We start from the raw sequence: 17,792 nt of genomic DNA, 5'->3' as shown, positions 1-17,792 counted from the left end.
CACGCAGGCGTGAAGACCAAGACCTGGTGAGATGGCTCAAAATAGACTCTTTTCCCCCTCAGTGTTATAAACCTATCAAGGACAACATAAAATAGAGAGGGACAATAATGACAACTGGTACGTAATTCTCCGTAAGAAAGTAGGTTTTATTTTTTTTCACAATTAAATAAAAACAAAACAGCTCAAACATTCCCTCCTGTGTCAGATTTTCCTGGTCTATGCTCCCTTTCTATAGTAATAGTCTACCTGTGTTGATGTACATGTTATGTTTCCATGTTTCTACTGACTCATTCTTTGCTCCACTGGAAGTTTTTTGTGTCTGTTTTTCCCATCAGTAATCCCATCAGGGATTCCCTGAGGACCAGGCCACCTTTTCTTTCTGGGTTTTGTGTCTTGCATCCTTAGCATATCAAATGGAAGAACACTTGAGGAAAATTTTGCCTGCTGGGAGGAAAGTGGAGATGAACAGCCAAAAAAGAAAGCCAGATTTGGCATCAATGGTGTTTCAAGAAAAGGACTGAAGGAGGCAAGCAGAACACAGATAATAATATTTTGGTAGGATGCCTGCAATAAATGCTGCCATGGACAGCTGTGGTCCATCAAGACTCAACATAACAATAATCCAGGACTGCTTACCAAAGAGCTGTTATTTGTTCAGTCTGAATTCTGACTTTCAGCTTAAGATATATCATAATGTGACCATTTCCTTATTTATTTATTTATTTTTTATAATGGAGAAAGACATTAAAACAAGGTAAGAAAAGCCAGGTTACCTATAAGCCATTTCTGTTGTAAGGAGTAATTTTGAAGAAAGGTACATTAGAGCGATGTCAGTAAATAATTATTCATATACAAAGAAAAATATATAATTACCATAGTATAAAATATAAGGATAAAAATATAATTCATCAATAGAAAACAAAGCTTGAGTCCATTTAATCCATAGGCAACACTGACATTTTGGTTAGAAAAGGGATTGTAAAGTGATATTTTATAGATCGCTGTAGTGATAGTGGTGGGTTGAGCAAGTTAGCTATTGGGCCTCTTTGTATCATAAGTGGGAGCCGACAGTAGTTGTAGTGGACCAGGTTGGCCAGATTTGGGGTCCTCAGGTGGTCATGTAGGTCTGTGGTGGTCTAGTCCTGTCATTGACATGGGTAGGCCACCACTAGAGGGGGGAGGAGTGTTAGCAGTGGTAACAGATGGGTGGCTCTCAGGCCTAGTCCATCACCATCCCCCTATCAGCACCCACCTTACATCACTCAGATCCCGAGAATCAATCCTCCCAGGGCCCATTGCCACCATGGCCAGTGCCTATGCATGCCACCTAGAGACCTGAGGATTAGCTTGCTTGGGATTCCAGGCTTCAGCAAAAACTCACCACAATCTCCACAAAAAAAACTGCATGTGAAACCATTAAGGAACTTATAGACACTGCTGATGTAGATCATATTCAAAGATGTAATATAGAGAATAACTACACTTGCCTAGAATCAAAGTGTCCTACTCAGTATCTGTAGGAAAAATCCTTACCTACAAAGCTACTGCGTAAAATTACAAGATGTGAATGTTACACTGGACACAGGTATCAACTTTAGGACACAAGCAAACACGAAAAAGCAAAATGACACTTCTAAAGGAATACAATAGATCTCCAGTAATAAATCCAACCTAAAAAGGAATTCAAAATAACAATCCTGGGGGAACTGAGAAACAAGAGAACATGGATAGACAATAGAAGGAAATCAAGAAAATAATTCATAATATAAATGAGAAATTTAACAAAGAGATAGATATCATAGAGACACTCCTGAAACTGAAGAACTCAATGAATGAAATAAAAAATTCAATTGACTGCTTTATTCTGCTTCAACAATAGACTGTATGAAGCAGAATAAAGATTTATGAACATGATGATAGGTCTTTTGAAATGACCCAGGCAGACAAAAAGAAAAAAGAAAAAAGAGAATTAAGAAATCTGTGTGATATACAGGACACTTTCAAGTGAACAAATATGTACCTATTAATATTTTTGGAGTTTTCGGAGAAGAAGAGATGGGAAATCCAATTTGATGAAAAATCATTGAAAACTTCCTAAGTCTTGGAAGAGATGTAGATACCCATATACAAAAAACTCAAATATCTCCCAAGAGCTCACTCCCTCCCCTCAAAATCCCTTTCAAGGATAGTCAAACTATCTAATGTTAAAAACAAAGGGAGAAATCTATAAACAGCAAGAGAAAAGCATCAAATCGTATATATCACATATAAAGAAATCCCCATCGTGTTAACAGAGGACCTTTCAGCAGAAATCTATAGGCCAAGAGAGAATGGGATCATTCATTTCAAATTGCTGAAAGAAAAATATTGCAAACTAAGAATAATAAACCCAGCAAATACATCATTTAGAAATAAAGGAGAAATAAAGTCTTTCCCAGACAGACAAACACTAAAGGAATTAATCACCACTACCCTAGCATTACAGTAAGTGGTTAAGAGAGTCATATATCTGGAAGTGAAAGAATATATCTACCATTATAAAAACACACAAAAAGATAAAACTCGCTGGTAGAGCAGATATAGACATAGAAAGGAATCAAATGTAATTAATATAGAAAACCGCCAAATTCCAAGGGTAAATAATAACAGAAGAATAAAGGCAGAAAAGATATACAAAAAAATTAGAAATCAACAAAATGACAAGAGTAAGTCCTCATTTATCAATATAAACCTTAAATATAAACAGTTTAAATCTCCCAATTAAATGATACAGACTTACTGCCTGAATAAAAAACAAACTCAAAAAAAAAAAAAAGGAAGAACCAACTACATGCTGTGTGTAAGAAATTCACTTTTGTATAAAGAAATACATAGACGGAAAGAGAAGGAAAGAAAAAAGATATTCCACACAACTAGAACAAAAAAGTAGTCAGTATATATATTTATATTAGACAAAATAAACTTTCAGTTAAAAAAATATAAAAAGAGCCAAAGTCAGTCACAATATAATGATAAAGGTATTAATTTAACAAGAAGATATAATATTTATAAATATACATGCACCTATCATCTGAGCACCCAGATATATAAAGCAAATAATATTAGTGCTGAAGAGGGAGACAACAATGCAATAAATGTTGTGATCCTTAACACCCACATATAGCACCAAAAAGATTATTTAGATGGAAAATTAACAAAGAAACATTGAATATAAATTGTACTGTAGACTGAATGGACCTAACAGATGTTTAAAGAACACATTTTATCCAAAAGCTGCAGAATACACATTCTTTTCATTAACACATGGAACGTTCTCCAGGCTAGACCATATGTTAGTCCACAAAACAAATATAAACAAATATAAAGTAATCAAAATCATATCAAGTATCTTCTCAGTCAACAGTGGAATAAGACTAAAAGTCACTAGCAAGGGGAACTCTGGAATCTGTATAAATACAGAAAAATTAAATAACATGTTTTAATGACAATTGGGTCAAGGAAGAAATACAGAAGAAAAGAAAAAAATTATTGAGCTAAATGAAAATGGAAATACAACACACAAAACCTATGGAATATCAAAAAAGTGGCATTAAAGAGGAAATATAATTAGTATAAGGAAAGTAATAACAAAGATCAGAGCAGAATTAAATGAAATAAAAATGAAAAAATACAAAAATGAATAGAATAAAATGGTTTTTTAAAAAGTTAAACAAAATAGCTAAAGTATTAGCTAAACTAAGAAAATTAAAAGTCCAAATAAATAGTCATAAACAAAAATGGAGACATTAAAATTGATACCCCCAAACCCTAAAGGTAATAAGAAATCATTATGAAGAACTATACTCCACCCCAATAAATTAAAAATCCAGAGAAAATGGATAAATTTCTGGATATATAATCCAGCAATATTGGAGTAGGAAGAAATGGAACACTCAAAAAGAACAATAATAAGTAATGAGATTGAATCAGTAATAAGAACTCTAGAAACAACAATTTTAAGATGGCTTTGCTGCTGAATTATACCAAATTTTCAGAGAAAGGGGCTGGGCACGGTGGCTCATGCCTGTGATCTTAGCATTCTGGGAGGGCAAGGCAGGTGGATTGCCTGAGCTCACTGGTTAAAGACCAGCCTATGCAAGAGCGAGACCCTGTCTCTAAAAATAGCCAGGCACTGTGGCTGACGCTTGTAGTCCCAGCTACTCAGGAGGCTGAGGCAAGAGAATCACTTGAGCCCAAGAATTGGAGATTGCCTTGAGCTATGATGCCACAGCACTCTACTGAGGGGGATGAAGTGAGATTCTGTCAAATAAATAAATAAATAAAGATAATTTTTGTTTTTTAGAGAACTAACACCAATCCTTCTCAAAGTATCAAAAAAATTTAAAGAGGAGGGAATTCTTCCTACCTCATTTTATGAGACCAGAATTGCCCTGATAACAAAGACAGGTGAGGACACAAATAAAGAAGAGAAAACTACAGGACAACATCCCCGATAAACATAGATGCAAAAAATCCCCAGCAAAATACTAGCAACCAAATTCAACACCACATCAAAGCAATAATACACAATGATCAAATGAGATTTAGTCCAGGGCTGCAAAGATGATTCAACATAGATAAATTCATAAATGTGATATAATAAGTGAACAAAATGAAAGACGATAATATATATTCATCTCAATAGATTTAGAAAGGCATTTGACAAAATTTGACAGTGCTTCATGATAAAAACTCTGAACAAGTTAAGTATAGAAGGAACATACCTCAACACAATAAAGGCCGTATGTGAAAAACTCAACATGAACATTATAATGAACAGAAAAAAGCTGAATACCTCCCCTCTAAGAACTGGAACAAGATAGGAATGACTGCTTTTACCACTCCTGCCTAATATAGCACTAGAAGTCCCAGCCAGAGCATTGGGCAACAGGAAGAAAGAAAGGGCATCCCAAATTGGAAAAGAGGAAGTCAAATTGTCCTTCTTACACAATGTCATGACGTTATATCTAGAAAATCCTGAAGAGTCCACAAAATAACTGTTAGAATCTATAAATTAAACCAGTAAAAATACAGAATACAAAAATCAACATACAAATATCAATAGTATGTCTATACGTCAATAATGACTATCTGAAAAAGACATCAACAAAGCAATCCCTTTTACAATAGCCATGAAAATAAAAAAAAAATGCTTAGGAATAAAATTAATCAAGGAAGGAAAAGACCTCTACAATAAAAATTGCAAAAAATTGATGAAACAAATTAAAGAGGATACACACACACACACACACACACACACACGGTGGAAAGACACCCATGCTCGTGGAGTGGAAGATTAATATTGTCCAAATGGCCATCCTGTCCAAAGCAATCTACAGATTCAACGCAATCACCACCAATCCAATGATGCTCTTCACAGAAATCAAAAAAACAAGCCCTAAAATTTATGTGTAACTATAAAATAACCTAAATAGTAAAACAATACTGAAAAAAAAAGCAAAACTGGAGGCAATATACTACCTGATGTCAAAATATATTACAAAGCTATAGTAAACAAACCAGGATTGTATTGACATAAAAATAGCACATCAATTACTTTATGGGGGCAAGACATGATTGCAAGAGGGACTTTGCCTAACAATTGCAATCCCTGTATCCTGGCTTATTGTACCCTCAATGAATCCCCAACAATAAAAAAAAAAAAAAGAATAGCACGCCGATTAATGAGAATAGGAAACCCAGAAATAAATCCACATATTTAAAGCTGTCTGATTTCAATAGAGATACCAAGAATACATTTTGGAGAAAGGACATCATCATCAATAAATAGGTCTATATCCATATATAGAAAAAGAAAACTAGACACCTATATATCTCCATGTGCAAAAAATCAACTCAAAATGAATTAAAACCCAAACTTAGAAAACTCCTAGTAAAAAAATGGTAAATGCTTCAGGACATTGGTCTAGGGATAAATTTCATAGGCAGAACTTCAAAAGTATAGGCAGCAAAAGCAAAAATGGACAAATGGGACTATATCAAGCTAAAAACTCCTGCACAGCCAAGGAAACAATCTGCATAGTGAAGAGACAATTTACAGAATGGGAGAATATATTTGCAAACTATTTATCTGACAAGGTACTAATATCCAGAACACACAGGGAACTCAAACAACTCAACAGAAAATAAATAATTTTCAAATTTAAAAATGAGCAAAGTATCTGGATAGGCATTTTTTAAAAGAAGACATTCAAAAGGCCAATAAGAACATGACAGAAAAAAAAAAAAAAGGTTGACATCACTAATCATCTGGGAAATTCAAATCAAAATCACAATGAGATATTAGCTTTTATCAGAATGGCTAACATCAAAAAAACAGAAAATAACATACAGAAATCAGGGGCGGTGCCTGTGGCTCAAGGAGTAGGGCACCGGTCCCATATGCCGGAGGTGCCGGGTTCAAACCCAGCCCCGGCCAAAAAAAAAAAAACCATAAAAAACAAAACAAACAAACAAAAAAAACATACAGAAATCAGAATGCAGAGACAAGAGAACTGTTATACCTTATTGGTGTGAATGTAAGTTTGTATAGCCATTATGAAAAACAGTGCCATGGTTTCTCAAAACAAAAACAAAACTAAAAATAATATTGCCACATAAGCCAACAAGCCCACAGTATTTATCCAAAGGAGGAAATCAGTTTATTAAAAAGATACCTGCACTGTATGTTTGCTGCAAGTTTATTCACAATAGCCAAGTATGGGATCAACTTAATAGTCCATCAACAGTAAATGGATAAGGAAAATATATTATAAATAAAATGGAATAATACTCAGCCATACAATAAAGAAATCCTGTCGTTCACAACAACATAGATGGGCCTGGAGGACAGTGTTAGTGAAATAAGTTGGGCACAGAAAAATAAATATTGCATGTTCTCACTCATGTGGGAGCTAAAAAGAAATTGAGCTCACAGAAGTAGAGAGCAGAACTGTGGTTTTTAAAGGCTCAGACAGGAAGTGGGGAGAGGAATTTAGGGACAGAACGGTAATTGGATAACCCAAAGCCACAACTAGAGAGGAAGAATGAGGTCCATTGTTCTGTAGTACTGTAGGGTGAGTATGGCTAACAATAATTCAGTGCATCTTTTCAAAAGTTAGAAGACAGGATTTTGAATGTTTGCAACACAAAGGCGTGATAAATGTTAAAGAAGATGTATAGACTAATCACTCTAATTTGATCATTACATAGTGTTACACTTGTATCAAAATATCACTTTGTATCCAATAAATATATACAATTATTACATATCAACTGAAAGTAAAATAAAACAATGGTTAAAATGGTACATTGTGTTATCCATATTTTCCTCTAATAAAAGATTTTAAATTAAAATTAAAAACCAGTTAATACGCTTCAATTTCTAAGAGGGGGAAAATTACACTTGTAGTTTTTCAAGCTACCTTTTGAACAGCACAGCAAAAATATCTGCCTCCAGGTATTGAAAAGTGACAGATGGAATATTGTTGGTATAGTGTACGTGACTTTGATCTGTGTAAAAAGGTAATGGAGCAGGACATACTTGGAACTGAGTTTTTCAGTCCCTGTATCCCTGTGATACATTTGCACTTACTTATCTATCCTCAACTCAGTTTGCACAGCATTGAAGAAAAGACATTGTAGCTATCTGAGAATCAGGAGTGGCTCTGACCATGGAAGAGAAGGAAGCTGATCCAGCTGTCAGTTTGAAATTGTGCTTAAACTTGGTACTACAATTATAACTTGAAATTCAAATTCTAACTCACTGAGCTCACTGATCATAAGTCAGACAAACGTTTACAGCAAAAGAGGATTGGAAGTAGTTAAGAAATATAAGAAAATGCTGTATTATTGTTTAAAAATGGAAAATATAAGTCATCACCCACATTGTTATAAAATAATTTGCAATGAGTTAATATTTATAAAAATTAACAAAATTAATGTAAATTAATAAAAATTAAAAAAAAATTATGTAACCCAGTGTATTCAAAAAGTAAAAGTGAAGAAAAAATTTTAAAGCATAAACAAAAAACTGGTGAATTAAAATAAACAACAGAAAGCTAACCCAATGGTATTCTGATCAATGTTTAACAATAGGCTCCTTCACCAAAATGGATACATGTATTACAAGTTTTATATATATATAAAGAATGCATAATAAAATAGAAATACTTCTTTTTGTAATACTATGTGATCAATTGAATCTCAGAGTCAATTAATTGAAGTTTGCCTAATCTTCCTAACCCATAGCCAGTCTTTAGTTGTTAATGACAGATGAGAATAGTTTGGATGTGAATATTGGTTGACATTTTCATCTAAGGAAGTGAGTAAATGGAAAAGGAGGCAACAAAAATATGTCAAAACTTCATTTATCAGTGATGTGAATGTCTTATTTGCTGAATAGAATAGTAATTTTTGAATACTAGAAGAATATTTATTCAGCTTTTCATGATATTCAAAATGTAAAACTATAGAAATGTCAAAATTTCAAGCTTAATTTGTGCTATTAATATTTCTCCGTTGTTTTCTTAAGGTTACACAATCTAAAAAGCAAAAAATCAAATCATAATTTGTAGCAGTTGCCAATTTCCTTGGTATGAATACTTCCAGTGTGATAGATTTCAAACTAGTGACTTTAGATCACTGAAGGTGGACTTGGGACAAGATACACCATAGTATACAACTATTTAGTATTTCCACCATTTAGATGTAATTGGCGCAAAAAATATGAAGTATATGTAATAGCAAAATACCACCAAGTAACTAGGAAACTGTAAGTTTTGTGTGTTTATTACTTTTGTTTATAAATTGATTTAATTTTATTAATTTAACTTTTAAGATGGTCATATTTAACAATTCGTGCACCATGTTCTTTTATTTAAATTTCAGAATATTATGGGGGTACAAACTTTCTACAATTACATGTATTACTTTTGTATAGTTTGAGTCAAGGTTAAAATTGTGTCCATCCCCCAGATAGTGTGCATTCTACTCATTAAGTGTGAATTCACACTCAAACTATTCTTTTTTTTTTTTTTTTTTTGTGATTTTTTTGGTCCGGGCTGGGTTTGAACCCGCCACCTCTGGCATATGGGACCGGCGCCCTACTCCTTGAGCCACAGGCGCCGCCCACACTCAAACTATTCTTGATAACAGTTGGCTCTTTTAAGACAGTACAAGCCCCTCCAGTTGAATGGAGACCTGTGTGTGGTTCAGACCTACTATGCACACAGCTCGGAAATGGGCGCTAAATAATAATAACAAAAATGATAATTGTGTGAGGCAAAATAATGGTTAATTAGCTGGATTTAACCATTCTACAATGTTCTATACTTCAAAACATTGTGTTGTGCATGATCAATACATACAAAGTTATCTGCACTGCTTCACCTTCTTCTTACCCTTCTCCTTTGCTTCACCCATGTTCCGAGTACACGTGGCATAAACATACATTCTCAGGCTAACCGACTACTTGACCTTCTTCCTCCTCCCCTTTTCTTTTCCTTCCTTTCTTCTCTCTTTGACTTTTTAGCGTCAAATTACTATCTGTTTCTTCTTGCAAATTGTCCTTGATTAATGTTATAAAAAATACCCAGAAATACCTGTGCCAACACTTATTTCTCTGTCTTGGTACTTACACAAAACTTATATTTTATTGATGTGCTGATAGTGCCTACAGTTCAGGAGAATGAGTCCAAAAGGCATCAAGCAAACACTTGCTGTGACTATTTCCCATAAATCATATCTTGGAGTGCACTCATAAAAGCTCTCACATGTTTCCATTAAGCCGGTCTTTGAGAGAGCTCTGTAAATGGCCGGCACTAATGAACCCAGGGATATTTTTAAAGCCTGATGCGGTCAATCAAGAGGGCGGCAGCTGTCAAGTCACCCCCATCTCCATCACTCTGCAGCACTTCCTCCAAGGAAGCAGGATGGGCGGAGAGGTGCCACTATGCCTAGTCTGATCCCCCGTCTTTACACTGTCAGCAACTCTTCTGATGTTCTCTTGTTACTTGGAGAAAATGAAAAGGAATTATCACTCAAAAAAAAGAAAGAAAAGAAAAGAAAGAAAAAAAAATAAAGGTCTGGGTGCTCAGCTTTAGAAAAGTTCAAGATGCAAAAGCTCTATCAGACACAGCACTAGAATACAAAGGTTTATGACAACAATATGAAGTGTTTTATGCATGAGAGAATTAGTAAGCAAATACAGCATATTCAGGTTGAACACAATCCATATAATATTTGTTGAATTTTTCTCATTGTAATTGGAATCTCTGTGCAGTTTTATTATTTAGCAGCACACTTAACTATATTTTACGAATTGGATCAAAACATTATAAGAGAAGGTAGAATGAGAAAGATTGATAATGCCATTTGCCACAGTCATTGTGGGAAACAATAGAATGGTATTAAAGTACAGGATCCTCAAAGACGGATGTAACCTCAAAAGCTGGCTGCTGTTTACAAGCTTTGTGATTCCTGCCAGGTACTTAAAATCTTTCCAAGCATCAGATGCCTCATAGGTTGTGTCAATTAAGTAAGAAAATGCATGTAAAATGACATTGCAGTCCCTCCCATTTAATGTTTAATGAAAGTTCGACAAGTGCCGGTTAATACTGCTGTAATTATTATTCTGAACTCATGATTTTTTAGAATTAACACCAATAAGAATGAAGAAAGCAAACCCTGGAAATTCTTACTTTTGTAGCTGTTATGATTCATCCCCTCTTGTCATACACCTGGCTGCTTTGTTACATGATCTGCCTGCATCTAAAGATATTTGAATTTGCATCCCTAAATCAGACCTTCTCCAGGCTTCTTGCCTTCTCTACAAAAGAAAAACTGTCACATATCTCTTTGGTCTGGAGATTTACTCTCTGTCTAGTTTGTTTCTCAGAATAACTTAATAGAATCTGTGTTGTCCCTCCTTGGAAATATCACATTTTGGATCCTTAGTAGAAGTCAAGTACAATGTATGTCACTTTCCTTGTATTCACTCATTTTGCTTGTTACATAGGCATTGTACTATTTTTATCAGTAAGTATAGATGAGAAAGCCACAGGTTGGGATATTACATTACTTGCCTCTACATACACGATATTATGAGAATTTAAGTAATCTGACTCCAAATACTATATTTTTAACTTCTAGATAGACTGCTATGTACATGAGGATTTTAATAGCAATTCAAGGAATCACGTTAATGGTGGGAATCTCAGTCATGTGGTAGAAGATAGTTTAAGATAGACAAAGTGTCTTAAAATATACTGCATAAAGGCCTGAATATTCTGTTTATAAGAAGGTCAAGCTACACAATTAATTAAAACACAATTATCACATAAATGAAAAAATGTAGCTATTTAGTTTGGATAAATAACATATCACAGTAGCAGACGAGTACATTTTTAAAGAAATATTTCAAAATAATTCATTCCTTCTAGTTCCTCCTTTTCTTTTGTGATTTTCTTTAGGATTGTCAGTTAGAAGATTCCCTTGTGGTCATGATATTTTCCAAAGTGAGCATTTATATATTTCTTATAAAGATAGCTTTGAAGATGGTTTAAAAATACATTAAGTGCTTAAATATTTTACTTGTTTTTCAAATCTTTCATTGCCAGTGGCCTAATACGTACACACAGTTCCTTATTCCAACCATCGCTCCTTACTTTTATAAGCCCCATATTATTCCATTTTCCTTTTCAAAGTTTGAATGTACTATATTTTGAGTACTTTATCTGTTTAATTAAGATAACTCAAAATGAAATCCATGAAAATAATTCGCATAATGTTTTATTTTTGTGGGATCTAAATACTAAAAGTACAAGATAAAATATTCTATTATACTTACATATAGGTACACTAGTATAGAACACAAGTATAAACATTGAAACCACAAATCTCAAGTCAAATATGGTACAATAAATAACTCAAACAAAAGGGGAAACTGGCAACGTACCGTATACGGAGGGAAGAGGGATATCCTGAATCTTATCTAAATTATATTACCTTGACAATCAATCTATTCTCACATTTTACAAATGGAGAAACAGATTAAATGATTTAACCAAAGTCAGACTTAATTGTATCAGAACTAAAACTAGTGTGAGAATCTTTCTGACTCCCTGGTTGTGACTTTTTCAATTATAACAAATGGAATGAATTTGCAGTGAAGTCTATTCTCACAAGTTCAACTGATGAACCAGGGAAGGAGGGGTCATAGTAAACCTAAGCATTTTTTTTTCATCATGTTTCCAAACACAATACAACTACCTCACTGACGATCAAGTAAAAAAACAATATTCTGTACTAAGAAGAATGTGTTCCAACTCAATCCAACTTAGTACAAAAGACATAGCAGTAGATGATCTAATACATACTGTCGTAAGAGAAAAACTCAAATCAGTTCGAGGTGGGGCATGAGAATGAAGGAGTTAGGTTATGTGGAACTCACTGTATATACACTGTAACAGTACATAGTGTTCTTTATAAGCACGGAAGCAAATTCCACAGATGATTTTTCTCAGTGGCACAATGGGGTCTATATTCTAACACCTGGAGAAGATATCACTCCCCACCTTTCAAGATTTAGGCAATAAATGTGTGTGAAAATATGTCAAGAAAATATCTGACGATGGAAAACTGACTGTGGATTGATAAAATCTTTGAATGAATTCATTAAACTTAGCTCTAATTAATGACCAAGTATGGTCTGGAAATTTCCAACGTACTACCTGGCTCTTCTGCCCTTCCGAAGAGGAATACAACTATAGACAAGTCAGATACACACACACACACACACAAAACCAATAAAATATTAAAAAGTTACAAATTGAGTACGTGCTATGAAAGAACAAAAGGGGGGAGTCACTGAAAGACAAAATCATAGGGACCGGAGTGTTGGGATAACCTATGGCCTTTTATCTCAAAAGAAAAGTATGTAAAACGTTTGTAATAGGTATTTAAAACTTGCATTTTAAAATCGTAAAATATTTCAAGCATCTAGAAAATGACATGTACTTAATCCCCATATTTAATAGATGCTAATATTTTTGCTATATTTATCTCAGATTACTCCTTTTAAAATAAAGAGAGCACAGCTAAAGCACCCCACCCATTTTTCTCCTTCTCGTTACTAGAGCTTCCAACCACCACGTTGTTGTGGATCATTCCCCCCATGTTTACTTTTACTGCCTTCAGATACAGAGTTCTGTGTGCACATGCTTTAACTACATAGGTGCTATCACACTAGAATTTTGCAGCTTTTGTGCAATTCATTTAATAGTATCTACATGTAAACCTGGCTATTCAGTTCACCTATTATCTAATTTATCATTATAGGAACAAATAACAGCTTATGGAATTTTATACCAATGGGCAATGAGTCTGTATTTTACCTTTTACTCCCGAATTTCCTACTCCTGACTGAACCATTTGATACTCATGCCAGTGTTAGGAGGAATCCTGCTTCAGCACATACTTGTTAATACATGGTATTGTCAAACTTTAACGTTTCACTAATCTGATCGTGTGGTATATGTGAAATGATGTCTCCTTTCAATTTTAATTTCCCTAATTCCTATTAAGGTTAAATACCTGTTCCAAGTTGTAGCCAATTTTTTTCTTATGTATTATCTGCTCATATTTTACGCCTACATTTTTATTGCATTAGCACTTCCTTATTTCTGAAGGAGTTCTTATATTCAAATACCAATTATTTGCCACTTAATTTGTCTGTAACCCATATTTTCACTTTCTACATGGGGTATTTGCCCTATTTTCAGTTTCATTTTAATGTAGTCAAATACATACTCTCATTTTTCAGTTCATGCTTTTTTGCATGTTATCCTGACATGACTATATTTCCCTCTATTTCCTACAAGTTTCACAGTTTTAATATCTTTTACATTTATATATTCAGCTCTTTGGGAATGTATTCTCGTACACGGTATGAGGTAGGGTTCTCATTTTATTTTATTTTATTGTTAAAAATCTATTTATTAGAACAGACTCTCTTTACTCAATTCATTTGTAATGTTTTCTCTGTCACATACCAAGTTACCATTTCAATATGAATTTGTTTCTAACCTCTCTATTTGTTTCATGTGCAGACTCAAGGTATTACCATGGTTTTTAATTATTTCAGTATTTTAAGTATGGAGAGTCACTTAGAGTACTCAATCCCATTCTCATCATCTCTTCCTTATTGTTTTTCAAAATTGAACTTGGCCTTACTTTTAGTCCTGACTCTTTCCTGAGAATTTTAGGATAAATTAGACTGATATTTTAAAAATGTATTATGGAAAATTTTATCAATATAAGAATGTAGATAGTAGTGTAGTCAGCCCCAGCTTCAATATTTTTTCAGTCTTGTTTCATCTCTCCCTCTCTATTTTACTGGGTTATTTGAGAACAATTCAAGATATCTAGTATACTATTTTCCTGTCAAATCTTTTGCACATATATCTATCAGATGAGGACTTTGGACTTGCATACTTTAGGTAGGGTGACCAGAGATGGCTGTACTACAGAGCTGAAATCTTAACTCTAAGGAGTTGGTAGTTGGAAGACTGTTTCAGGCAGGATTTTAGGGCATGAAAGTTTGTTATGTTCAAAGAACTATGTAAACATTAGTGTGGCTGGAGTTTGGAGATAAAGAGAAGGAGTGAAGGTTCCAACCATATGAGGGTTGTACCGGACTTTGGAGGACACGGTAATGAATTCAGAGTTGAAGGTGACTGCAGGATTGAAAGTGGTTGAAAGATTGCTGCCTAAAGAGGCTGAGGCTTGGGCAACAGAGTCCAGGAGAGAGATGACAGCAATTATGGACTTGGGGGGGGGGGATACAGCACAAATGGAAATAGAAGGATTTGAAATATGATTATATATGACATGACCATGGGCGGGGGGTGGGGGGTGGGGAGCAAATATATAAGAAGACAAAAACAGTTGGAAAAAAATATCAACAGTCTGACATAAAGAGCTACATTTAATGTTACCCTTTATTAAGGCTAAATGTGAGGTCCTGATCTTAAATTTTAAACAAATCAAATGAAAACTAAATAAACTATATTTACATCGTGTCAGTGATCGGACTAAGTGTTGCCTTTTTGTTCCTAGCTGATTCGAAGGATGGTGAAGGTGAAAGCAGCTTGGATTCCCTCAAGTGTGTTATATTGCTACTGCATAAATAGCTGCACAGCATCCAATTAAATGGTGATGTTTCTGCCTGAGAAAGCTATATATAGGCAAACAAAACCAGAAAGGTACATGTTAGGAATGCATAATTACAGTGGGACCCTAGTTAAAATACATGTCACCGTACAAGTATCAGATATGATATCTAATAAATCAGGTCCCTCGCACATCACAATGATACTCATCAAAATCATAAATCATAGTGACCTAGTAAATTTATGTTTGTTTCCACTAATATTTGTGTCATCATGAAGTCCTATAATAAATGCATCTTTTTTTAACCTTATAAACTTTAGTAGTACAAAAAAGAAGACAAGTCTTTACAAAGCTAAATGTTACCAAGTATTTGACAGTAATTAACTTGCCACCAGGTAATTAAATTAAAATGCTATTAAATTCAATAAATCTCCAGCAAAGATAAAGTATGTCCACAAATAACTACAAAATGAAACAGAATACAGTGAGTATTTAAGAAGTGCTAAAGTGCTGTTAGCCTGGGCGTTTCTACAGAAATGGGATTCTGTCTCATTTCCTTGTATACTGCCAGCTCCTAGTTGTAGCACAGTAAATGGCAAACAGTAAATGCCTAATAAGCGTCCATTCATTCATCCATTTATGCAAATATTTATGAAGTCCTTCTTAGAAGATCAGACGATAGCATATAAAAATCTTGTTCTTGCCTTTAATGAGCTCACACCCATTCCTTCAAACATTTTGAGTGCCCTGTTTATTTTAGTAAGGACACACAGGTTACCTCAAACGCGAATGCAGGGTGAGGGGACAAGAAGGCAAGATCTTCAGTGTCTGAAGTTGGAGGTGGAGGAGGAGAAAGCGACCTTAAAAGACTGCTGAACACTTAGTGCCTCGAGAAGGCAGAGAAAATCGACTCTGGCCCTCTAGCAGGTGATAGTTGTGTGACATTAGTGGAGCAGCTAAATTTGAAAACATAGAGTTCTGTCATGTTCTCTAAAACTTAAAAACTTTCAGGTGTTTTGTGTGAAAAATGCATCCGAGTGAAGGATATTGGTTTGGGGGTGTGATTAAGAGTCCTAGTCTTTAAATAGTATAAAACAAAACACTGAAATTTTGGAGCAAATGGTAAAGAGTGAAAATATATGTAAAGACAAATGGCAGGTGGATATTGAGGAAAAACAAGAGGAGGAAGTGAAAAGTAGGTGGGGGAGAAGGGAAGTGGAAGGAAAAGGGGCTGTGGTCTCAGTTTGAAATACTGAGTAGACTTTTCAGAGGTAGAGCTGTTCTCATGTGTAAAACTCTCATGGGTGGGGGTGTGGAAGCCACTAACTGGTGTGGTGGTAAAGGACAGGAATAGAACAGAAGTAAAGAATCCAGGACACAGGTGTTCAGGAAAACATTAGGCTGGTGGGCTCCATGAATCAGCACACAGCTGCTGACATCACTAAGTTGGGTGGAAAATACTGGGATGGAAAAAAAGGAGGAAAACTATTTGCAAAGTTTAAGCATGTTGGTGAAATACTAGGAGATTCTGAGGAGACGGTGAGAACAGATACAATGAGAGACCTGGTGAAGTCTTCAGGGGAAAAGACAGACTTGGTGTGAACCTTGCAGCAGGATTAGAATTTTCATAGTAAGAGATTAGGAAGAAAAGAAAAGACATTTCAGCCCGAAGCATGGTCTAGGTAAGATCAGAGAAAGTAGCAGTGGTTAACTATTTCTGATTTATCATTACTGGAGTCCATGAACTCTCAGATTAATGATTCCATTGTATAAGTCTTACAGCATATTCAAGTGAATATATTTTTGAAAGGGACCATTAGCTCATATCTATCTTCCTCTACTCATAATTGACCCAAACCTACTCTCCTATCTCCATATATTAAACACCTAATGATTCAAGGGGTCTATGATGTTGAACTATGGGCATGACCTAGTCATGATCTATGTGATCATAGGTACAATCTGCACCTGGTTCCAGGTCCCACAAGCCCAAGGTAAATCGCTCTTTTCCAATATAAGTGAGTGTGAAGAGTCTGAAGGTCTTTTAATCGAATAGTAGCTTTTCATATGTGTCTTAGTCTATGCTGTGTATCCTTTCCTGCTTGTCTTGGCTCTAACTTAGGATGCTATTTGGGATCCTTTTTGTTAGAACCAAATGATTACAGACTGTGAAAGACCTTGTGAAGACCTTGTGAAAGACCTTGTGATGCAGCTCCTGCTCAGTCAAAGACATCTAAAATGCTTGTGTTCTGCTTGACCTAAACATTCCTTCATTGTTCAAAAAAATCACTGGGTTGGGGGTAGATTGCTGTAGTAAGTTCTCAAAATATTATAATAGCACAATGCTGGGTAGACATGACTTGTCACTGTATCTCCGAGTTGTATTTACTGTCACTTTGCTATCACTCTGACACATCTGAAGGGTCCTAGCACAGAGCTGTAACCTAAGACATTAGACTTGATGACATTCAGACTAAACTTTCAATTCAGTTTAATTGCTTGGTAAGAGAAAAGACATGTTCCAGTAATATTTCTAGTACAATTTAATGTCAAAATCTGTTTTCTATTGATTCTTTATCTAT

The 17,792-nt window shown here is 34.7% G+C and overlaps 1 protein-coding gene across 2 annotated transcripts in view; it reads right to left on the bottom strand.

Annotated features, from left to right (window-relative positions):
• The window catches only part of CSRNP3 (cysteine and serine rich nuclear protein 3), a 106,864-nt gene that overhangs the window by 64,761 nt on the left and 24,311 nt on the right, over nt 1–17,792 (bottom strand). The gene's annotated exons all lie outside the window — the stretch shown is intronic.

This window comes from Nycticebus coucang, chromosome 7 (assembly GCF_027406575.1).
Source record: "Nycticebus coucang isolate mNycCou1 chromosome 7, mNycCou1.pri, whole genome shotgun sequence".
Classification (NCBI taxonomy): domain Eukaryota; kingdom Metazoa; phylum Chordata; class Mammalia; order Primates; family Lorisidae; genus Nycticebus; species Nycticebus coucang.
The sequence above is the reverse complement of the archived record's forward strand: the minus strand, read 5'-3'. Positions and strand labels throughout refer to the sequence as shown.